The sequence below is a fragment of the Oryctolagus cuniculus genome, chromosome 14 (assembly GCF_051225735.1).
Source record: "Oryctolagus cuniculus isolate XC-2025 breed Fujian yellow rabbit chromosome 14, ASM5122573v1, whole genome shotgun sequence".
In the NCBI taxonomy this organism is placed as follows: domain Eukaryota; kingdom Metazoa; phylum Chordata; class Mammalia; order Lagomorpha; family Leporidae; genus Oryctolagus; species Oryctolagus cuniculus.
The window spans coordinates 57,271,278-57,295,696 of record NC_142880.1 but is presented as its reverse complement, the minus strand read 5'-3'; the positions used below and the strand labels follow the sequence as shown (position 1 = coordinate 57,295,696).

Below are 24,419 nucleotides of genomic sequence, written 5' to 3'. Positions count from 1 at the left end.
AAATGACAAAACAAAACAAGGGCTGCTTCATCCATGATGAACTTTGAGATGCTTGTCCTTGAGTTTATGTGTTAATTTACCTCTGGGGATATTTTCACCCTTAAATTGAGGATATTACTTTGGCCGAAGGTAAGATCCAGGTTCACCTCTATTGTCCCATGCTGCTGAGCTTTTTAGAAAGCTGGATCACCTGGCTATAAGTGCATAGCTCATGTGATGAGAGGAGAAAGAGAAAGAGAGACAAAGCACCTCAAAAAGTGGTTTAAACCTCAGTGAAATCATACCTGTATAGTAACATATTCAGTAGAGATGATAACAGAGAAAATTACTATTGGAAGTATTCACGGATATTAAATACAGATACCTGGAGGTAGGAGTCCCTAATCTAGGGATTTATATTATCTCCCTTTAATTAAAGAAGAGAGGCACATTTATTTAATTTCAACAGAACCTGTGAATCATTTCACATACATTGTGAAAAAGCCTAATGTGGTCAATGGAAACTGGATTTTTCCCATTTTAGGTCAATATAAATAGCTTCTGTTTGTTGAACGGTTACCTTATAAATGTTTCACATATATTACCTAATTTATTCTTCCCAAAGGTAAGTGGTTGATATTATAACAACTGTGTTATAGATGCAGAATTTGTGGCTAAACATGTTCAAAGATGTCCACAGAGTTACAAGTCAGTTAAAGGAGTATCTGTGTTTAAATCTAAGTTAGTGTGAATTTGGAATCTCAATTATTTTCCACAATGTTGTAATAACTGGCATGCAGTATCTTTGCATTTTCTGTGGTGATCATATTTTAAACTGTTCAGTGGGTTTTATGTATCTGTATCTACAGAAGTGTCTCTCAGTTGGGATATTTTAGTACTGAAAGCTGGATGTTCATAGGCACAGTGTCACCTCCATGCAAACTGAAGTAAGGAAATGTGTAATTTGCTTCATTTGTAACTTCCACATTCTGTTTTAGATCGTTAGTTTGGTTAATATAATTGTGGGTCAGAAAGAAATTGAGCAAAGCTGCAAACAGAAACAATTCTACTTGCTTTTTAGTCTAGAGAACTTAGTTGTTATGGTCCTTTTCCTATAATCCTCTATATGACCACAAAATAATGTAATTGTGAGGATAACAACCTTTTATATTTGGGAAGATCTTTATATAGCATGGTGGAGCCATTTAACACTCAAATAAATGAAGCTCAGTACCATGGCTTAAATAAATACTTTACTTTAGACTGAGACCTCAAAAATGCTCAAGCAGGGTGGCCTGCCTCTAACCCTTTTTTCCTGATCTGAAAGCATGGAGTAGGTCTAGTACTATTTCAGTTCTGAATCATACCCCCTTAGCTCACCACATACCTTGAATATCAACTAGCGCCAACGGCTACTTCTTGGGTTTGTCCTGTCAATTTCTAATTTGGGAAAATGCGATGCAGCAGCCTCCTTATACTATTTATACACATTCAATCCTGTCTACACCTTTAAACCCTCGGGGACTTTCAAGAAAGCTTCACACTTTTGTGTCACTTTCTGCTCAGATTCAAGACCACCAGAGTTAACAATTAATTTGCATTTTAGACCCTGTGTAAGAAGATGTCACTTCTTGGGAATGTTCCTGGAAGATAAACTAAAACAAGAAGCATCTACTGATCTGTTTGCACTTAATTATGTACCCTAGTTAATTACTCATTATGTCCTTTTATTTTTCTGGAATTTATAGAGGAAGTCATTTCTTCTCACCCTGTGTCAAAAAAAAATCCTTTCTGTACAAGAAAACTTTTATATGATTAGACCCTTTCATGACCTCTGTTAAAAATACTTCTCTATCTCAATATTTCCCTTTACTTTTCTGTCTTTAGACAATAGCCTCAGCCTAAAAAAAAATGCAATTTTTGTATTAGATGCACTGTCAGCATAGCATGGAAAAATGAACTACTTATCTTTTAACAACAAATATCTATTGTTGTAAATGCTTTAAAATATTAATTCATTTAATTCCTACAACAAACTTATGAGACAATACTATTATTATCTCATTTTCCAGATGTGATCAAGTAATAACACAGATGGACAGTGACAAAATGTTCTATACAGAGGTTTAGAAAAATAATAGGGGGAATAAACGTGTTATTTTTAACTTTTTAAAATCAGTTGTGGAGCTGGCTTTGTGACACAGTAGGTTAAGCTGCTGCATGTGACACCAGAATCCCATTGTCAAAGTGCTGATGTAAATTCTGGGTGCTGTGCTTCACATCAGACTTCCTGTTAATGAACCTGGGAAGGCAGCAGAAGATGGCCCAAGTACTTGGGCCCCTGCAACCTATGTGGGAGACCAGGATGGAATTCCTGGCTCCTGATTTTGGCCTGGCACAGCCCTAGCTGTTATGGGTGAACCAGGTGTTGGAAGATCTTTGTCATTTGGCCGTTCAAATCAATCCATCAACCAATCAAATCTTTTTTTTTTTTTTCCATTAAAGAGCTGCCATTTCTGTCTGTGGCCATTTTCTTAGGCTTAATTTTCATGGTGGGTCAAGTTTTTAGTATGAACAGCTTCAAGAATTTTAGAGAAAAAGCTCCTGAATTTAATTCTAAGCATGAGCTTAGTATTAACTAAATCCCGCACCATAGTGAGTCACTTTATAATTAAGCTCTGACTTAGGTTCCTTTTCATAGGGAAAGCAGTAAGTAAAGGAGATTTCATTTGCATTTGAGCCATTTCCTATTTAGTTGTTCACACATTTATAATAGGTGATAGCAAAGCCTACTGGAAAGAGCGGCCAGTAGCAATTGAGTTCCATTTGTTCCCTGTGGACTGTCTGTGTGATTTTACATAAGTATCATTATCTTTTTCTGATTTTTATTTTGGTTTGGATAAACAAGAATAATTACACTTACTCCTAACCTATCTCCTAGGAATAGTCTGTCTTCAAACCTAGACCAGCTGTTGCCCAGGAGGAAGCATAGCCCAGCTGTGTGCCCCTTTTATTTTCTACTTTTTAAGTTTATGTGAGACCCTTGGAATATTATTCACTATTCTTGCCTAAATGGCATTTTGTTATATATTTTTTTTGAACGGCAGAGTGGACAATGAGAGAGAGAGACAGAGAGAAAGGTCTTCCTTTACTGTTGGTTCACCCTCCAATGGCCGCCGCTACTGGCACACTGTGGCCAGTGCACCGCGCTGAACCGAAGGCAGGAGCCAGGTGCTTCTCCTGGTCTCCCATGCGACTGCAGGGCCCAAGAACTTGGGCCATCCTCCACTGCACTCCTGGGCCACAGCAGAGGGCTGGCCTGAAAGAGGGGCAACCGGGACAGAATCCGGTGCCCTGACTGGGACTAGAACCCGGTGTGCCAGCGCCGCAGCCGGAGGATTAGCCTATTGAGCCGCAGCACCGGTCTGGCATTTTGTGATTTTAATAGACAAAGTACCCCATGCAGTTTGTCAAACATCCTATTACAAAATCTTTGATTAAAGCAATACTTCAACACTTTTCAGACACCAGAGAGTTGCCCTTGAGATTGTCACTGCTTAGATGTGACAGGCAAGGTGGCCAATTTCTTATTTTTTTTACACAAATATTTATTGTCTATCCATAATGAGTCTATGGAAATAATCTGAATGAAGTTTGGAATAAAATTCAAGAACCTGAGTTTAGTCCTTGCTTTTCTAATTGTAGGATCCAGTCCTCAGATCATTTAAATTAGCTCATATTTGGCTTCCATATCTATTAAATGAAACTGCAAATATCTCTTCTACCTTGGAAAACCATAAATGTCATTCATTGCATTGATTTTTATAGGTTAATTATATTTAAGAATTAAAATAGTTAAAAGAGTGATAGTAATCTATTCTCATTTTCCATGGGTGATAATGCCTTTGGTTTTTTCAATTTAAATTATGTTAATTAAAGTAAAATGTACCTTTTCTTAGGAATTTCAGACTGTTAATAGGAAATAATTTGTACTATAATAGAATTATCCAAATATTTTATCTGGGCTTCCAAAAATTTAGTTAAGTTGGGGCTCCTTTTTAAGTTTACTCCTTCAATTTATGGAGAATGCTGTCATTCTTTACTGGGAGCCAAGATCAAGATAGCAGCATCAATCAATAGAAGTTTAAATTGTTTCCATCTGTATAATTTCAAATTGGACTCAATCATTTTCCTTTCAAAAATGTTCCTTCTTCTGAACTCCCTGTTTCAACCACAGTATAGGATAATTCCTAGTTACCATGAAATCCTTCCCATCACCTTGTTCTTTCAACTGCTCCATGTTCCCCACCTTAATGTAGAAACCGTCAAGTACCATTGATTTCCTCTCTCAAATTATTTCTATATCCACATTGGATATATGTATTTCTTTTCAAAAAGTGCGATCCAACTGGTGGTGGGCATTTGGTATAGCAGTTAAGACAGCACTTTGAGTCCCCAGTCTGTTCTCCATTCCAGCTTTCTGCTAATGCATACCCTGGGAAAGCAGAAAATAATGGCTCACACCTGTAGATCCCTGCTACTCACATGGGAGATCCAGATGGGGTTCTAGGTATCTGGTTTTGGACTGGCCAATTAGCTGATACAGGCATTTGGGGAATGAATCATCAGATCTGTTTCTCTGTGTCTATCTCTCTCTGTCAATACGCCTTCAAATAAAAATACACAAATAAAAATTAAAAAAAGATTTTCTGTTTGAGGAATAATGTCTTGGTGAATAAGATAATATGGAGCAGGAAAATTAGGACACTGATACTATAGCATGACTCAATGCCAATCATGGCAATAACAACAAAACCCACTTTAAAAATATTTATTTATTTATTTGAAGGGCAGAGTTAGAGAGAGAGAAGGAGAGACAGATAGATCTTCCATCTGCTGGTTTATTCACCCAAATGGCTGCAATGGCTAGCCAGAGCTGGACCAGGCCAAAGCCAGGAGCCAGGAGCTTCTTCTGAGTCTCCCACATGGGTGGCAGGAGTCCAAGGAATTGAGCTATCTTCTTCTGCTTTTCCCAGCTCCCAGCAGGGAGCTGAATGGGAAGCAGAGCATCTGGGACTTGAACCAGCACCCATATGGGATGGCAACGCTGCAGATGGCAGCTTAACTGGCTGTACCATAGTACCAGCCCCCTAAAACACATATTGAAATGCTAGAATAGCATGCTGCTTAAGCATTTGCTGATTGACATGTAAATAAAATAAATAAAAAATGCTAGTATTATAAGCCAGATCAAGCAATATGTAAAAAGACTTTTTATTTAATTACAAATTTAATGACTGCAATAATATATTTTCAATGTATATATATGTTTGCGTGTTGTCTTATAAGTGTATTTGTGTATAAGGGATACCATTATAAGATATACTATTATTACAAAAACAAGAAAAAATAGCTAATACATCTCAAACATTCTTTTAAATGGCTTCCCAAGAAGTATCTTACTTAAATTTCACAGTGTTTCCATGAGAGAGGAATATTTTTATTCTCATTTTACAAATGGCTATGATTAAAGCAAGCAGTGGTTATTTGTACAGAATTACAGATATCTGATAAGTTACAGAGCTAGGATTCTAACCCATGATGTCGAAATACAGAATCTAAACTCCTAACTTCAAGACATGCAGCTATTCTGCCTCATGGGAGTTCCATCATGATCCTCTTTAACCCAATAGTGTTGTGAATTGAGCCTGGCAGTGTCATCAACGGTAGGGCCTAGACTGTATTACAGGGAAGTAACATACTCTTATCTGTTTATTGATACTTTCTTTTTTTAAAGATATTTTATTTATTTGACAGGTAGAGTTACAGAGAGAGAGAGAGAGAGAGAGAGAGAGAGAGAGAGAGAGAAAGGTCTTCCTTCCATTGGTTCACCCCCCAAATGGCCGCCATGGCTGGCGCTGCACTGATCCGAAGCCAGGAGCCAGGTGCTTCCTCCTGGTCTCCCATGCAGGTACAGGGCCCAAGCACTTGGGCCATCCTCCACTGACCTCCCGAGTCACAGCAGAGAGCTGGACTGGAAGAGGTGCAACTGGGACTAGAACCCGGTGCCCGTATGGGATGCCGGCGCTGCAGGCAGAGGATTAGCCAAGTGAGCCACGGCACCGGGCCCTATTGATACTTTCAAAATTAAGTTCCAGGGAGCCAAGATGGCGGAATAGTGAGGGCGCGCACCGATAGTCCGGGAAAATTTAGTTTAATAAAAGGGGAGTTACGGTAGCCGCAGAAAAAAGAACCAGGAAAATACTGCAGGGGAAACTCTTCTGGATCCAGTGGCCGTGAATCGGAGGACCTACTGGGAGAACAAGGTCGCCCACCGCGCGGAAGCCAAGCCGCGGGACCGAGCCGCGGAAGCCCCAGGGTCTGCACGCCAGTGCTCCAAGGGGAGTGCATGCCACACAGACAACAGCGGGGAGACTTGGGACGCTCAGGGCTCCGAGTCCACACATCGGCACTGGAAGGGGAGGTGAGCTCAATAACCCGAGACATTGGTGGGGAAACGGGGGTCAGAATCTAGAGGGGGGCCGGAAAGTGCAGCAAACTCACTACCGGAAAGAAGGAAAAAAAACTTCGGGGTTTCTCTTCCCACTAACCTTGCAAAGGTTACAAGGCTGCAAGGCTTGAAGAATTCCCAAGAGACAAAGAGCAGGCCCCCTCTCTGGATTTACATATCAATGGGGGAGAGCTAAGGAACTGAGTCACTACAATTCAGTAGCCTAGGCAACCCAGTGGGAGTCCAGAGGAGCCTAAAGGGACTCTAGGACTCTGCGGGTAGAAGCCAAAGACTGAAAGCAAAATACCATCAATTCTGCACAGCCGTGCCTGGCGGTGTTACTTACCCCCTGAATAAATAAAATACATAAATAAATAAAAAGAGAGATTTACCATGCATAACCTGAGGGTGTCACCTTTGCACACCCTTAACCAGGAAGAACCAGGCAGAGCTCTCAGGCCGCACCCATCTCAAGCCTCCAAGGCTCCTCCAACAGCAGGCAGTCCACTTAACACGGACATAGCATAAAATAAAAAAAAAATGCACAGTAACACAAGAAGAATTAACTATGCCGAGTAACAAACACAGAAATCGAGGGAACAAGATCAACGATGACACTATGATGCCTCCAAATAAGCAAAACACCCCAAGCCAAGATTATGAAGATGATGAGATAGAAGAAATGCAAGATACGGATTTCAAAAAATTTATGATAAGAACATTTAGAAGTTTTCAAAAGCAAATCCTTGAACTACAGAAATCCTTAATGGACAAGATTGAAAATCTCTCTCGTGAAAATGAAATTTTAAGGAAGAGTCAAAATGAAACTCAGAAACTAGTAGAACAGGAAAGTGTTATAGTGAAGAGAAATCAAAATGAAATGAAGAGCTCAATAGATCAAATGACAAACACATTAGAAAGCCTTAAAAACAGAATGGGTGAAGCAGAAGAGAGAATGTCGGACTTAGAAGATAGAGCACAGGAAAACATACAGTCAAACCAAAGAAAAGAAGAGGAAATTAGAAATCTAAAAAATATTGTTGGGAATCTACAGGATACTATTAAAAAAAACCAACATTCGAGTTCTAGGAGTTCCTGAAGGCATGGAGAGAGAGAAAGGATTAGAAGGCCTTTTTAGTGAGATACTAGCAGAGAACTTTCCAGGTTTGGAGAAGGACAGAGATATCCTGGTACAGGAAGCTCACAGAACCCCCAATAAACATGACCAAAAGAGATCCTCACCACGACACGTGGTAATTAAACTTACCACAGTGAAACATAAAGAAAAGATCCTAAAATGTGCAAGAGAGAAATGTCAGATTACTCTCAGAGGATCTCCAATCAGACTCACAGCTGACTTCTCATCAGAAACACTACAGGCTAGGAGGGAATGGCGAGACATAACACAGGTGCTAAGAGAGAAAAATTGCCAGCCCAGAATATTATATCCTGCCAAGCTCTCATTTGTGAATGAAGGTGAAATAAAGACCTTTCATAGCAAACAGAAATTGAAAGACTTTGTGGCCACTCGTCCGGCCCTGCAAAAGATACTTAAAGATGTGCTACACTCAGAATCACAGAAACACGGCCATCAATATGAAAGAAGGGAAAGGAAGAACACCTACCAGTAAAAGAGCATGGGAAGCTCAAAGCATATACTAGAAAATATTTCCGGGAAAATGGCAGGGAAAAGTCACTACGTATCAATAGTCACATTGAACATTAATGGTCTGAATTCTCCAGTTAAAAGACACAGTTTGGCTGACTGGCTCAAAGAACACAACCCAACTATTTGTTGCCTACAAGAAACACGTCTCTCTAACAAAGAGGCATGCAGACTGAAAGTGAAAGGTTGGAAAAACATATTCCATGCATACAGAAACCAAAAAAAAGCAGGTGTAGCCATATTAATATCAGACAAAATAAACTTTAATACAAAAACTGTTAAGAGAGACAAAGAGGGACACTATATAATGATTAAGGGTTCAATTCAACAGGAAGATGTAACTATTATAAATGTATATGCACCTAATTACAGGGCACCGGTCTATTTAAAAGATATGTTAAGGGACTTAAAGGGAGATTTAGATTCCAATACAATAGTACTGGGGGACTTCAATACTCCACTCTCAGAAATAGACAGATCATCCGGACAGAAGATCAACAAGGAAACAGCAGATTTAATTGACACTATTGCCCAAATGGATCTAACAGATATCTACAGAACTTTCAACCCTACATCTACAGACTTCACATTCTTCTCAGCAGCGCATGGAACCTTCTCTAGGATTGATCACATACTAGGCCGAAAAGCAAGTCTCAGCAAATTTAAAAGAATTAGAATCATACCATGCAGCTTCTCAGACCACAGCGGCATGAAGCTGGAAATTAGCAACTCAGGAAACCCCAGAAAGTATGCAAACACATGGAGACTGAACAACATGCTCCTGAATGAACACTGGGTCATTCAAGAAATCAAAAGAGAAATCAAAAACTTTCTGGAAGTAAATGAAGACAACAACACAACATATCAAAACTTATGGGATACAGCAAAAGCAGTATTGAGAGGCAAATTTATAGCAATAGGTGCCTATATCAAGAAATTGGAAAGGTACCAAATAAATGAGCTTTCAGCGCACCTCAAGGACCTAGAAAAACTGCAGCAAACCAAACCCAAATCTAGTAGGAGAAGAGAAATAATTAAAACCAGAGAAGAAATTAACAGGATTGAATTCAAAAAAAACACTACAAAAAATCAGCCAAGCGAGAAGCTGGTTTTTTGAAAATATAAACAATTGACACCCCATTGGACACTCTAACTAAAAAAAGAAGAGAAAAGACCCAAATCAATAAAATCAGAGATGAAAAAGGAAACGTAACAACAGACACCACAGAAATAAAAAGAATCATCAGAAATTACTACAAGGAGCTGTATGCCAGCAAACAGGAAAACCTATCAGAAATGGATAGATTCCTGGACACATGCAATCTACCAAAATTGAACCATGAAGACATCGAAAACCTAAATAGACCCATAACTGAAACAGAAATTGAAACAGTAATAAAGGCCCTCCCAACAAAGAAAAGCCCAGGACCAGATGGATTCACTGCTGAATTCTACCAGACATTTAAAGAAGAACTAATCCCATTTCTTCTCAAACTATTCAGAACAATCAAAAAAGATGGAATCCTTCCAAATTCTTTCTATGAAGCCAGCATCACCTTAATCCCTAAGCCAGAGAAAGATGCAGCACTGAAAGAAAATTACAGACCAATATCCCTGATGAACATAGATGCAAAAATCCTCAATAAAATTCTGGCCAATAGAGTACAACAACACATCAGGAAAATCATCCACCCAGACCAAGTGGGATTCATCCCTGGTATGCAGGGATGGTTCAACATTCACAAATTAATCAATGTGATTCACCACATTAACAGACTGCAAAAGAAAAACCATATGATTATCTCAATTGATGCAGAGAAAGCATTTGATAAAATTCAACACCCTTTCATGATGAAAACTCTAAGCAAATTGGGTATAGAAGGAACATTCCTCAATATAATCAAAGCAATTTATAAAAAACCCACGGCCAGCATCCTATTGAATGGGGAAAAGTTGGAAGCATTTCCACTGAAATCTGGCACCAGGCGGGGATGCCCACTCTCACCACTGCTATTTAACATAGTTCTGGAAGTTTTAGCCAGAGCCATCAGACAAGAAAAAGAAATCAAAGGAATACAAATCAAGAAGGAAGAAGTCAAACTATCCCTCTTTGCAGACGATATGATTCTGTACTTAGAGGATCCAAAGAACTCTACTAAGAGACTATTGGAACTCATAGAGGAGTTTGGCAAAGCGGCAGGATATAAAATCAATGCACAAAAATCAACAGCCTTTGTATACACAAGCAATGCCATGACTGAGAAAGAACTGCTAAGATCAATCCCATTCACAATAGCTACAAAAACAATCAAATACCTTGGAATAAACTTAACCAAGGACGTTAAAGATCTCTACGATGAGAATTACAAAACCTTAAAGAAAGAAATAGAAGAGGATACCAAAAAATGGAAAAATCTTCCATGCTCATGGATTGGAAGAATCAACATCATCAAAATGTCCATTCTCCCAAAAGCAATTTATAGATTCAATGCAATCCCAATCAAGATACCAAAGACATTCTTCTCAGATCTAGAAAAAATGATGCTGAAATTCATATGGAGGCACAGGAGACCTCGAATAGCTAAAGCAATCTTGTACAACAAAAACAAAGCCGGAGGCATCACAATACCAGATTTCAGGACATACTACAGGGCAGTTGTAATCAAAACAGCATGGTACTGGTACAGAAACAGATGGATAGACCAATGGAACAGAATTGAAACACCAGAAATCAATCCAAACATCTACAGCCAACTCATATTTGATCAAGGATCTAAAACTAATTCCTGGAGCAAGGACAGTCTATTCAATAAATGGTGCTGGGAAAACTGGATTTCCACGTGCAGAAGCATGAAGCAAGACCCCTACCTTACACCTTACACAAAAATCCACTCAATGTGGATTAAAGACCTAAATCTATGTCCTGACACCATTAAGTTATTAAAGAACATTGGAGAAACCCTTCAAGATATTGGCACAGGCAAAGAATTTCTGGAAAAGACCCGGGAGGCACAGGCAGTCAAAGCCAAAATCAACTATTGGGATTGCATCAAATTGAGAAGTTTCTGTACTGCAAAAGAAACAGTCAGGAGAGTGAAGAGACAACCGACAGAATGGGAAAAAATATTTGCAAACTATGCAACAGATAAAGGATTAATAACCAGAATCTACAAAGAGATCAAGAAACTCCACAAAAACAAAACAAACAACCCACTTAAGAGATGGGCCAAGGACCTCAATAGACATTTTTCAAAAGAGGAAATCCAAATGGCCAACAGGCACATGAAAAAATGTTCAAGGTTGCTAGCAATCAGGGAAATGCAAATCAAAACCACAATGAGGTTTCACCTCACCCCAGTTAGAATGGCTCACATACAGAAATCTACCAACAACAGATGCTGGCGAGGATGTGGGGAAAAAGGGACACTAACCCACTGTTGGTGGGAATGCAAACTGGTCAAGCCACTATGGAAGTCAGTATGGAGATTCCTCAGAAACCTGAATATAACCCTACCGTTCGACCCAGCCATCCCACTCCTTGGAATTTACCCAAAGGAGTTTAAATTGACAAACAAAAAAGCAGTCTGCACCCTAATGTTTATTGCAGCATAATTCACAATAGCCAAGACCTGGAACCAACCTAAATGCCCATCAACGGTAGACTGGATAAAGAAATTATGGGATATGTATTCTTTAGAATACTATACCGCAGTAAGAAACAACGAAATCCAGTCATTTGCAACAAAATGGAGGAATCTGGAACACATCATGCTGAGTGAAATAAGCCAGTCCCAAAGGGACAAATACCATATGTTCTCCCTGATCGGTGACAACTGACTGAACACCAAAAAGGAAACCTGTTGAAATGAAATGGACACTATGGGAAACGGTGACTTGATCAGCATAGCCCTGACTGTTAATGGACAACTTAATACATTATCCCTCCTAGTATTTTTTTTTGTCTGTTCTACTTAATATGACTGGTTTAATTCTGCAATTATCACACAGTTATTCTTAAGTGTTGAAAATTAACTGAAATGTGATCCCTGTTAAACATAAGAGTGGGAATAAGAGAGGGAAGAGATGTATAACTTGGGGCATGCTTGGGCTGACTTGCCCCAATTGGTAGAGTTGGAAACATACCAGGGGATTCCAGTTCAATCCCATCAAGGTGGCATGTGCCAATGCCATCTCACTATTCCAAGTGATCAATTTCAGTTCACAATTGATCATAATGAAAGGACTAAGAGTCAAAGGGAGCACATAAACAAGTCTAGTACCTGCTAACACTAACCGATAGAATAAATAAAGGGGAGAGTGATCCAACATGGGAAGTGAGATACTCAGCAGACTCATAGAATGGCAGATGTCCTAAATAGCACTCTGGCCTCAGAATCAGCCCTAAAGGCATTCTGATCTGGCTGAAAAGCCCATGAGAGTATTTCAGGCATGGAAAGCCAAGACACTCTGGCAAAAAGATCTCTGTGAGTGAGATCCCAGTGGAAAGAACAGGTCTTCAAAGAGGGAGGTGCCTTTCTCTGAAGGGAGGAGAGAACCTCCACTTTGACTATGACCGTGTCTAAACAAAATAAGAGTCAGAGAACTCAAGGGGCTTCCATAGCCTTGGAAACTCATGACTGGTGCATAGGGAGATTACTGATGCCATAAACAGGAGTGTCAATTTGTAAAGTCAACAACAGGAGTCACTGTGCACTTACTCCTCATGTAGGATCTCTGTCCTTAACGTGCTGTACATTGAGGCTTAATGCTATAACGAGTACTCAAACAGTATATTTCACTTTGTGTTTCTATGGTGGTGCAGACGGTTGAAATCTTTACTTAATGTACACTAAACTGATCTTCTGTAAAAAAAAAAAAAAAAAAAAGAAAGAAATTATCAATTCCCAACTTGACTCTCACTGGGATTAAACATGACAATAGGTCTGATCTGATTTCATCATCATTTTAAAAAAAATCATCTATTATTTTTCACTTTATGTCTCTGTATGGGAGCAAACTGTTGAAATCCTTACTTAAGGTATACTAAGCTGATCTTCTGTATATTAAGATAATCGAAAATGAATCTTGATGTGAATGGAAGGGGAGAGGGAGTGGGAAAGGGGAGGGTTGTTGGTGGGAGGGACGGTATGGGGGGGGGAAGCCATTGTAATCCATGAGTCGTACTTTGGAAATTTATATTCATTAAATAAAAGATAAAAAAAATAGATCAATAAATTACAAAAAAATGACTTATAATCCTACACATAAAAGTATAGACTCTTCGAAAAAAAAATTAAGTTCCAGTTATGTGTGCCTGGAGGCCCCTCTGTTGGAGAAGACAACCATAAAAAAAGATGAGCAACTCAGGGTTCTGCACATGTGAGGATGGGTGACCTAGGGAGGGTGGAATTGGGCTGCACAGCAAAGTCTGCTTTGATAAAGATTCCCTGGGAAGTCCACAGAACTCTGCATTCACTCTTGGGGAGAACACTAATAAAGGTCAGCCACCCCACTGGGAAATCTGTGAGGGGTTATGACCACTGGACAAAGTTAAGTGTGAAAAGAAGCCAGTGGCTTGCAATTGGAGGCAATTTGCCCTGGCCCCAACATGATATTTGGAAACATCTGGGAGTACTCTTTATTTATGGGATGAAGGGATTGATCTCATATCTGGTAGATAGAGGCTCCTCCCATCTCTCCCAGCAAGAAAAGAGCAGGTCTAAAATGTCTGTAGTGCCATTGTTAAGAATCATAGGTCCTTCTTCTTTATCTTGTTTTGTAAATTCTTACTCATTAACATTGTAAATTCTTACTTGTTAACAGGAATGTCCATGAGCCATATTGTACCTACAGCAATGGTGATGGTAAAACTGACTGATGCATGTTCATGTTTAAGTGGCATAATCTGGGAAATATCTAGGCCATTCTTTTTTTGTAAGTAAACTTTTATTTAATGAATACAAATTTTATAGGTACAGCTTTAGGAATATAGGGGTTCTCCCCCGTACCTGCCCTCCCACCCCAACTCCCGTCCCATCTCCTACTCCCTCTCCCATCCCATTCTTCACTAAGATTAATTTTCAGTTAACTTTATATACAGAGCATCAACTCTATACTAAGTAAAGATTTCAACAATTTGCACCCACACAGACACACAAAGTATAAAGTAATGTTTGAAAACAAGTTTTGCAATTAATTTTCATTGTACAACTCATTAAGGACAGAGGTCCTACATGGGGAGTAAGTGCACAGTGACTCCTGTTTTTGATTTAGCAATTGAAACTCTTATTTATGATGTCAGTGATCACCTGAGGTTCTTGACATGAGCTGCCAAGGCTATGGAAGCCTTTTGAGTCCACAAACTCTGAGAGTGTTTAGACATGGCCATAAGCAAAGTTGAGGTTCTCTCCTCCTTTCAAATAAAAGTACATCCTTCTTTGATGGCCCCTTCTTTCTACTGGGGTTTCACTAACAGAGACCCTTCATGTAGATCATTTTTTTAAGGGCATTCTTTATTCAGAGAGAGTTTTGGATCATTTTCTGGTGATTTCCAGAAATATTAAATGTTGCAGTGGATTTGTTTCTGGTAGGAGGAGCCTGGTGTGGGCAAGAGGCATGGAGTCACCACACAGACCCAGGGAGTTGGGTGAAAGCATGCCTGAGGCAAGCAACCTGCAGACTCATTTATTTCAGTTGCTACAGCAGCTTATATAGCCAAGGCAGCCAATCCAGTTAAAGGGCGGTCTATGCCCTAACCAATCACACCCTGTTGCCAGGCAGTTTCCGAAGCCATCCAATCACAGCCTGTTGCCAGGCAGACTCTGCTTTCATGTGGTTTCCAAAACCATCCAATTACAGCCTGTTGCCAGGCAGACTCTGTTGCCAGCAGCCATCTTGGCATGGCCTTCTCATTCCACCACATTTCCCCCTTTTCGTTTATTTTTGAGCAATGGGAGGCATAATTCTTGGCCATACCATTGTTGACCCCATTTCCATGTGGTCTCCGTATGCTGTTGTGCCTGTCTTAGGTTGTCCCCCAGGGGATCTTACCCGTCATTGACTAACCAGCACTCAAAACGGGAGTGTTTGCTCAGATGGGAATAGGAATGAGGAACAATTTTAATCAGGAATGACTTGTCTGCACACAGGCTGTGGGCTCTTTGAGTGGCTGACCAGAGCTAATGGGGTATAAAACAGTAATGGATGTGGCTATGGGCAGTACCTCCACAATTAAGGAAATAAGTTAGAAGGAAAATCCAGAAATTGTTGTTTCCTCTCTCCATTCATCTCCTTCTATTCTGTCGTTGTCCATTCAACAAAAATAACTGCATCTACTGTTACAGTCAGTCTGCATGGATACCAAGATGAAAAAGACAAAACTTCAAAGTGGAATAGAAATAATTTAGGTCTATGATGATACATGACATCTCTTCATCTCTTCATCTAAAACACAATGAAGAATCTGAGGACATAAGTTACATACATGTATGAGTCAGATAAGTTTGTTCAAACAAAGACAGCTACTCTCTTGCTTTTATCCCTGAGTCCAATATGCATGAGCTCTCAGAGATTTGTACAATTTAATCACATGGAGAACCAAATAAGAGACTGCAGATATTTGTGGTCAAGCCTATCAACTTTAATAGAAAAAAAGAAAAAACCCTAAAGCACACCTCCTACTGACTAATCATTCAGATTTTAGTTAGACACAGAAAGAGTAGACTTCATCTGGAAGCAAGCAATTCACACCAGGAAATGCAGGTATTGACAAAGTTGTCTTTCCACTTTTGAAGTAAATCTGAGAAATGAGGAAAAGCCATTGTATTCAGTAGATGTATCTTTCACAAAATTTTCTTTAGAAAAAAAAATCTAAATTTTATGTTTATAAATAAATTCTTGCTAGATTATTGTGCTAAAACCAAAAGGAACAGTTAAAGCTGCAGAAGGAGCAGTAAGAAAAAGAAGGAAAAAAAAATACTTCAACAAAGAAAATCCAAAGCAAACACTAAAACAAATGAGGTTACACACAATGGCATGAATGTTAATGAACATGATGCCAGGTAGTGGAACTCTGTTAAATGCTTAGTTGAGGGAATTCAGGGGACATTTCTCTGTTTGTTCCTGTTGGTTATAATTTTTTATAAAGAGTATTACAGGATGACCCAATTCAATCCCAACATCATATTATGCAGATACATTACAATTCCCTACTGAAGTTCTGTAGAAGAGTTGAGTCTAATTTAGCACAGTTGTTTCACACGACATCATCAAGATCAGTAAGTGAATACCCAAAGCACATGTGAAAGTCTGGGAAATGATTGCAGTTTTGCTACCAAGAACTAACTATCCTTTAGAGGCTCACAAATGTGTGAGAAGGGGAAGAAGCCATATACAACAACCACAACAAAACTTGCATGAGTTACTTAACTTTGGACATTTTTACCTTCAACTTGAACCTGTATTTTCTTTGTATTTTTATTTGTAATAATGACATGAACAGCTTTATCATTTTAAACTAAGGGCATGGCTTCCCTCAGAAGTCCTGTTACCTTTCCAGGCATCCTGAGAAGGAAGTCATGCTGGTAACATTTTATTATATTTTATTTTGAGATGTAGAGAGATAGAGAGAGAGAGAGAGAGAGCGTGAGCATGAGAGTGCTAGAGAGAAAGAATGGTCTTCCTAATGCTGTTTCAATCCTCAAATGCCAGGACTGGGCCTGGGCTGAAGCTTGAAGCCAAGAACTTGATCCACATCACCCATGTGGGTGGCAGGAATCCAGCTACTTGACCATCACCACTGCATTTTAGGGTGTGTTTTACTGGGAAGCTATGATTAGAAGTCAGAGTTGGGATTTGAGCACAGATACTGTGCTGTAGGATGTGGTCATCTTAACGGTATCTTTTCTAAATGGCAGGCTACATGCCTTCCCACTGGCAACTCTTGATAGAATTGATATCACAAATCGCAGAGGTGGGTTTTTGTCAGACATTCAATCTCAAAACCAGGCATGTACTTTTAACTCATTTTTTTCATGGAAAAAATCTGTGTTAACAGTCTGCAACATTAACCCTTTGCCCATGGAAAAAGCGTGACATTTGTTAATTTATTTATTTCTTCAACAAATATTTATGGAATCCCTATTATGGACAAAATAGTTTCTTACATTTGAAACTCACAGTCAAATGAGAAGATAAATATAAAACTAGTGAAGAATCATACATTTGATAAGAAATAAGAAACAAAGAGTCTACAAGATTGAAGTGCTTAACTCTACTTAAGAGAATAAAATTTGGAGAAGCATTCACAAAAAGTGGTGGTAAGATGTGTAAAATACTAGTAATATTTTCCTAGAAGTTATATGCATATATATGTTATGTGTGAGTGGTTTGCTGCTAATGTTATGAGTTATATGTGAATGGTTTGCTGCTTTTTTTTACCAAACCACCAAATCCATTCATATGCTAGATACTAGCTAACTTTAAAGGATGACCTATAAATAAATTCTTGCTGCCTACTCTAGAATACATCTCTCTTTTTTAACCTGGGCATTGCCAGGATGCAATATCTTCACCACCCTTCACCCTGACTTTGGTCTTGGACTTGGTGTTGCCTATTTGGACTCTGTTACAGCTTAACCCGGCTTTGATTTCTTAAATACTTACCCCCTTTCAGTAATTATTTGGCTGGCCTTAAGGCTAGACTATTCTTGACCATCCGGTGGGGGGAGAGAGATTCAGGAAGCAGAGGAACAGGCATATGAAAAGGCATTCAAAAGAGATGAGCCAATGGTGTTTCTAGGTCTGCAGTTCTTGGGTATAGCACACATGTTGATCATTTGAAAGTATAAGATAAATTCATCATTCTCTGTCTTCTACAGAATTAATATTTTGTGTAGGTGGTGCCTTTAATAAGGGACAGAATGGATTCAGCTTGCAAGTTAGAAAGACAACCCAAAGAGTAAATAGTGTATAAGAGGGGTTACTGATATGAAGTAGTAAAAGTGGCAGTAAAAATGGTTTGTTTACAAGAGTTATTTAAGAATGGAATTTCTCAGGACTCGGCTTCTTTTCTATCCCATTAAGTGGTCCCTATTTTATATCCCCTGATAGGGAACAGCAGAAGATGATTTCCAGGGTTTAGCTTTAGGTAAAGAATGGCCATGCCTTGATCTTACACCTGTTTATCCTCACATTTGCCATATTATTTAATAACCATGTTTACTTCTCTGGCTTCCCCAATAGACTTTGAACAATTTGATCTCAAAGACTCCTTCCTTGCTTCTTTTCTTCTATTTTTCTCCTTCCCTCCTTCCTCCTTCCTCCTTCCTCTCTTTCTCTTGTCCAACTTCTGTATAGTACATCTTAAGAGTGCTTCACACACAGAATATTTCTAATAAAGGTTTTGAATAGAAGAGAGCACAGATCCAAGCCCTGCAGTGAATAGAGGAATTGTAGAATTCATTAGGGAGTTACTGGATTATTGGTTCATTTTAGATGGGATTACCTATAGAGATTGTCAAACCAGTAGTGATTAATTATTGATATCCATTCATGCGTTGTCTCAGTTAATCATCTAAAAACTTTATATATGTTTGCTATTATTGATGATGTTTCAGATAGAAAAGCAAAGAGATCCAGGGAAAGAAACCAGAAAAGCAACAGATTTGTGAAGGTGCATACAGGAAGGAGGGTTGGATGAATGGGATAGAAGTGGAATACTCAGAATTAGGAAGAGAATTCCTAAAGAGAAAAAGAGACCAAGGACAGAGCCCCAAGGAACTACCTTTGTGGGAGTGACCATGGAAGGAAGTCTGGCAGGAGACATATAATACGTGGTCAAAAATGTAGAACTGGGAGAAAATCGAAAAGGGAGTTCTGAAAAGAAAGGCATGGCTTGGTAGGCAATGCCTCAGACTGTGAGAGGTCAAGTTATTTAAGGATGAAAGGAGCTTTGAATTTGCCCTTTAAAAGCTCCTTCTGTGCTCGGTTACTAGGGTGGCAGTGATAGCAAACTGTGGGCAAAGGATGAGGTGGGAGTTAAATGGCAGAAGAGGGAGTGGAAGTGGTGAGTAGCCCTGAGGGAGGCTGCTCTTTAAGGATATTGGTGGAGGGAAGGAGTTGCAGAGGTCAGCAATCAGAGGGGAAAGAGGTGAGGGGGAAGTGCCTCCTTTTTTTTTTTTTTTTAAGTTGAATATATCATTTAGATTATATCTGAAAGCTAAGGATAAGAGCCTACACAAGAGGATGCAGATACAGAAGAGAGGGCATTCTTGAGAGAATCACATCCTAGAGGCTGTTTGGGAAGATGGGCTGTAAGTAGCAGAAATGGCAAGAGAGAGGACAGCCACTCTCTTGACTCCTGTTGGCAAGAGAGAGGACAGCCACTCTCTTGACTCCTGTTTGCCCGCTTCACAGCTTGAAACCTGGGGGTGGTTTGAGGGCAAAATTGGTAAAGAGATTTGGAGGGCTGGGGGAATGAAGCCCAGGAAAGCTTCTTATGCCTGTCCCCATGTGGAACTGGGGCAGGCTGTGAAGTTTTATATATTTTTTTCATAAAGAAAAATAAATAAATGTAGTACATCTGCATAATGTGACTTTGTGCTGAAATGAGCCTCACTATGGTGCCTTCTTCAAAATTAACACAGGGAGGCATAAAATGTTACAGAAAGTAGTTCCATTTAATTTACTGTGTTTCATTTGTTTAACCTGGCATTTGCAATGGATGTTTGTTTTTGGGTGATAACCGTCTATACATTACCATACTTCTTCCTCAGAAATTCACCCTGCTTGAAAAGGATTTGCAGATTCCAGTAGACATTTCTTTATTTTAAAAAATTGTATATTTGTGAGCATAAAACATCCACAATTATATATTTCTTAGCTAAATTTATCCACTTATCTATAAATGATCAAATCAAATTAAAAATTTCTAACAGCAAATGAAGACTAAAGAAATGGAGATGAGAATAGCTGGTGGGTAAAATTCAATAGAAAGCAAAGATTTTAGATTCTTGTGTGAGGTAATGCATTCATTTCAATCTTTTTCCCCTGTAGGGGCCTTTATTTTTTCCATTTCTTTTAACAATAAGACCTCTTAATAGGATGTCTTAATGACATTTGGGAAGAAATTCAATTCTCCTATGTATAATTGTGATAAAAATGATGAGAAAAAAATCAACATATTTTTCCTTAAAAATATATCAGTGTTTTTAAAAAGTATCATTCAATGCTAAAAGTAATGTATTTTTATAAGTGTATAAAATTCTGGTGGAGGGTGGTTGCCTACATGTATATCACCTAAAATTTAGTTATACATTATCATTTAATCATTTTCTGGCTCCAGTACCCAGCCAAACTATCTATAGATGAATTTAAAGTGGTGATTTCTTTTGTTAGCTGGATCTCATCAATATATATTTTGATAAAGAACTGAATATTTCCCTTTGGAAATAATTTAGGAAAAGGATATATTTACACATGAGTCTGATTTTATCTGCTTTTGAACCAGTGGTAATGCTAGTAAAAGACTTAGTGTCTTAAGTCCTGTTTTCTACTGAGACATCCTGGACGTTGGGTTTACATCTTCTTCCAAAAGATGTTCAGCTCTTCAGATCCAAATGAGGTCACAAGAGGAACAGGGAGGAGGATCTAGTTTGCCCAACAAGATCTCCCAAGCTGAGAGGTTTCACTGGTTGAACTCCCTTCCTCTAGCATAGGAACTGCCTCCATTACTCACATGTACATAACCTTGAGGGGTTAACATATTAGTCACTGTTTCCTTTTAGAAACCAATCTATAGGAAATAAATTCTCCCTGACAGGCACAGGTTACTAGAGAGTAGTGTGGCTGGTGGGGTTTAAGAAGGGTTTCCCACAGTGTGGGCAGAATCTTCTGAAAGTGCAGCTAGAGGATTGTCAGAAGGAATTTCGCTTGCTCCTTCATTTCATTTGTGACCAAACCACCCTTGTCTTGAGAAACACTTTTGACATTGTGCTTTTTCATGTGGAAGTGCTATAAACAGACTTTCCAAAAGGCACATCAAAGGGTTTTCATTTCTGTAAGAGTCTGTTTTCAGCCAAGTTCATTCAAACAGAATTTCTTGGCCTGCTCACATAAGTAACATGTCTAGATTGCCTAAAAATATGACAATTTATTTCTCTTCCGTCAGATTTATGGTAAGTTCATAAAAGCCGAATTCTTGACTTACACTATAGAAATGCATGATTTGGTTTTAAGAATGTCATGCTCAAATATACCAAATATAGTGAAGATTTTCAGAAAGTATTTATTTGTCTCTTAAATCTCTTAGCTAAAAATTTGGATTCATTATAATGAAATTTCCACTACAATATTTCTTGGATATAACAGTCTCAAAATAATGCAAGGAAAGCCTTTTTAAAAATGGCAATCAGTGAACCAGTTGTCCAGATATTTGGAAATAGCCAAAGATCATTATTTAAATTCTTTTAGAGAAAATGGAGATAGTGGAAAGCCACTTGTAACTGGTTGCATTTCATAAACATACAGTTTATGTGCATATAAATAATTATTGCTTTCTAGTTTAAACAGTTAGCTACTACGTTTTAGGTACTTAAACTTTTGGCTATTAGCCACTTTTCTTCTACTTATTACTAAAACCAATATTGGCTATAAATAATAATTTGCCCTACCCAATACCTGAGTTTCCTTATTACCTGCCTGCCCTGTGAGGGAGATGTTTGTATTTCTTCTTGAATAGATGAGGATTCTTCAGACCAGTGACAGCTCACAGCCAGTACGTGGCAGAATTAAGATTCAGTTCCTGAGCCTCTGACTCCAGATACAGCTCTCCTTCCACCAAGAGCAAAAGCTGCCTTCTCTACAGGCTGTAGTTTATCTTAGCTGGCATGTGACACAGAGAGCAGGACAGAGCTAAACTAAATAATTCCCCACAGCAGAAATGGTTTGAATAGAAAACTTCAAAATCTATTAACGCATAGAAAATTCTATGACTTTCTCACCTACAGTATTTTTCTCAGGATATTGTTGTCAAAAAAGTCAGTGTGAGGAATGTAAGCCACACTCTCTTGGACAGAAGTATACAGTCTTTCTACAGTCATGATAGGAAATGTGTTCTGCTGCACAATCTACAAAATCTCATTTCATCCTGAAGTACTGTACTCAGACACGTTGGACATGTACGCAGACTTGACTTACAAAGTTCTGGTCTAGTGAAGAAGACATTTTCTTGGGGATATTGGACTGCCATATACAGAGTTGAGTACGTAGCATATTGGGGATAGGATTCATCTTTCTCTGTACTTTTTTTTCCCCAACTGTTAAAATTGCAGGAAAACAGATTTACGATATCTGGAAACATAAGGAAGTATAAGCTTTATTACTACTTTCACTAATTTATTTAACTATGTCCCTTAGAAAAATTGTAGAAATGAAGAAGGCGTTATAAAAGTCCGGGATCTTATTGAAGAAAATAGACTACACTAGCAGGGAGAATTAGTGTGACCACATTTCCATGACTATAGGGTCACATTTATGGGTGTTCAAGGGTGCAGGCTGGATTCAGTTTGCCAAAGTGTGAAGCCTCTAGTTAGCTCTGAGTTTTTGGACAAGACTCTTAGCCACTCTGTGACTCAATTTTCTCACTTCTTTCTTTAATATTAACACACAATAATTATACATATTTATTGGGTATACTATTATTTCTCAATGGATGTATATAGTATGTAATTATCAGATCAAGGTAATTGGTATCTACATTACTTCAAGCATTTATCATTTTTTGTGTTGGGAACATTAAAAATCTTTCCTCTAGCTCTTTTAAAATGCACAATTAATTGTTGCCAGCCATAGTTACCCTGAATTGCTATAGAACATTAGAAATCATTCCTCTAATCCAACTGCACACCAGTACCTGTTAACAACTCTCCATTTTCCGGCTTCCCATACTTTTCCCAGTCACTGGTACCACTATTATGTTTTCTCTGTCCATGAAATCAACTTTTTTAGCTTTCATATATAAATGAGAACATGTGATATTTGTCCTTCTGTGCCTGACTTTCGTCACTTAGTGTGATGTTCATCAGGGTCATCCATATTGCCATAAATGACAGGACTTCATTCTGTTTTGTGGCTGAATAATATAGCATGTGAATATACTACATTTTCTTTATATATGTGTTTCTTATTCTTGATAAAGCATTTTTTAAGATTTATTTATTTATTTGTGAGGCAGAATTATAGACAGAGGGAGAGACACAGAAAGATCTTTTATCCACTGGTTCACCCCCACAATAGCCAAAAAGGGAGGAAGCTGAGCCAATCTGAAGCCAGAAGCTTCTTCCAGGTATCCCACATGGGTGCAAGGGCCCAAGAACTTGGACCATCTTCGACTGTTTTCCCAGGGCATAGCAGAGAGCTGGATCAGAAATGGAGCAGCGGGGACTCGAACCGGTGTCCATATGGGATACCAACACTGCAGGCGGTGGCTTTACCCGCTATGCCACAGTGCTGGACCTGATATAGCAGTTTTTTTATTTACATTATAGTCAAAAACTTAGTGCTGCCTTATTAAAGAGTTCAAGAAATGAAAAGTAAAAAGACCATAATTCAGTAGGAATAAAGGCAAGGGCTGTAAGCTATAATAAAATGAAGAGATGTTCAAGTTAACTCATATAAAGTAAATTTTAAAATAGTCATGTGTCATTTAAACTATAGTAGGGGGCTTACATTGTGGTGTAGCAGGTAAAGCCACTGCCTGCAAGGCTGGCATCCAATACGGGCACCAGTAAGAGACCCATCTGTTCATTTCTGATCCCGTTTACTGCTAATGTCCCTGGGAAAGCAGCAGAAGATGGCCCAAGTCCTTGGGTCCCTGCACCCACATAGGACATCCAGAAGAACTCCTGGCTCTTGGCTTCTGATAGGCCCAGCTCCTGCTGTTGGGCCCAACAGATGGAAGATTCTCTCTTTCTCTCTCTCTCTCTTGCTAGCTCTCTCTCTCGCTCTCTCTCTCAACCATGCCTTCCAAATAAATAAATCTTAAAAAAAGCTATAGTAATATTTAGTTCTTAACAATTTGCTTGACAAAGATTTAAAATGAAGTTTGACAAAATACTATATTTGTAGTAAAACTGATGTACAGAGGCATTTCTTTTTTCGTTTTTTTACTTCCCACATATATGGGAGAATCTGTGATATTTGGCATTCTGTATACAGCTTATTCCACTCAACATAATGTCATCTAGTTGCAACCAATTTAATGCA

General features: G+C 38.7%; 1 long non-coding RNA gene across 16 annotated transcripts in view; it reads left to right on the top strand.

Annotated features, from left to right (window-relative positions):
* The window catches only part of LOC149122331 (uncharacterized), a 375,722-nt gene that overhangs the window by 96,617 nt on the left and 254,686 nt on the right, over window positions 1-24,419 (top strand). Inside the window, exon 3 of one of the 16 annotated variants that reach the window (XR_016220696.1) lies at window positions 1,586-1,724. The exons of the other annotated variants lie outside the window; for them this stretch is intronic. This is a non-coding gene — a long non-coding RNA (uncharacterized LOC149122331). Of the gene's footprint in view, window positions 1-1,585; window positions 1,725-24,419 lie in introns of those variants that run through there. 16 annotated transcript variants of the gene reach the window in all.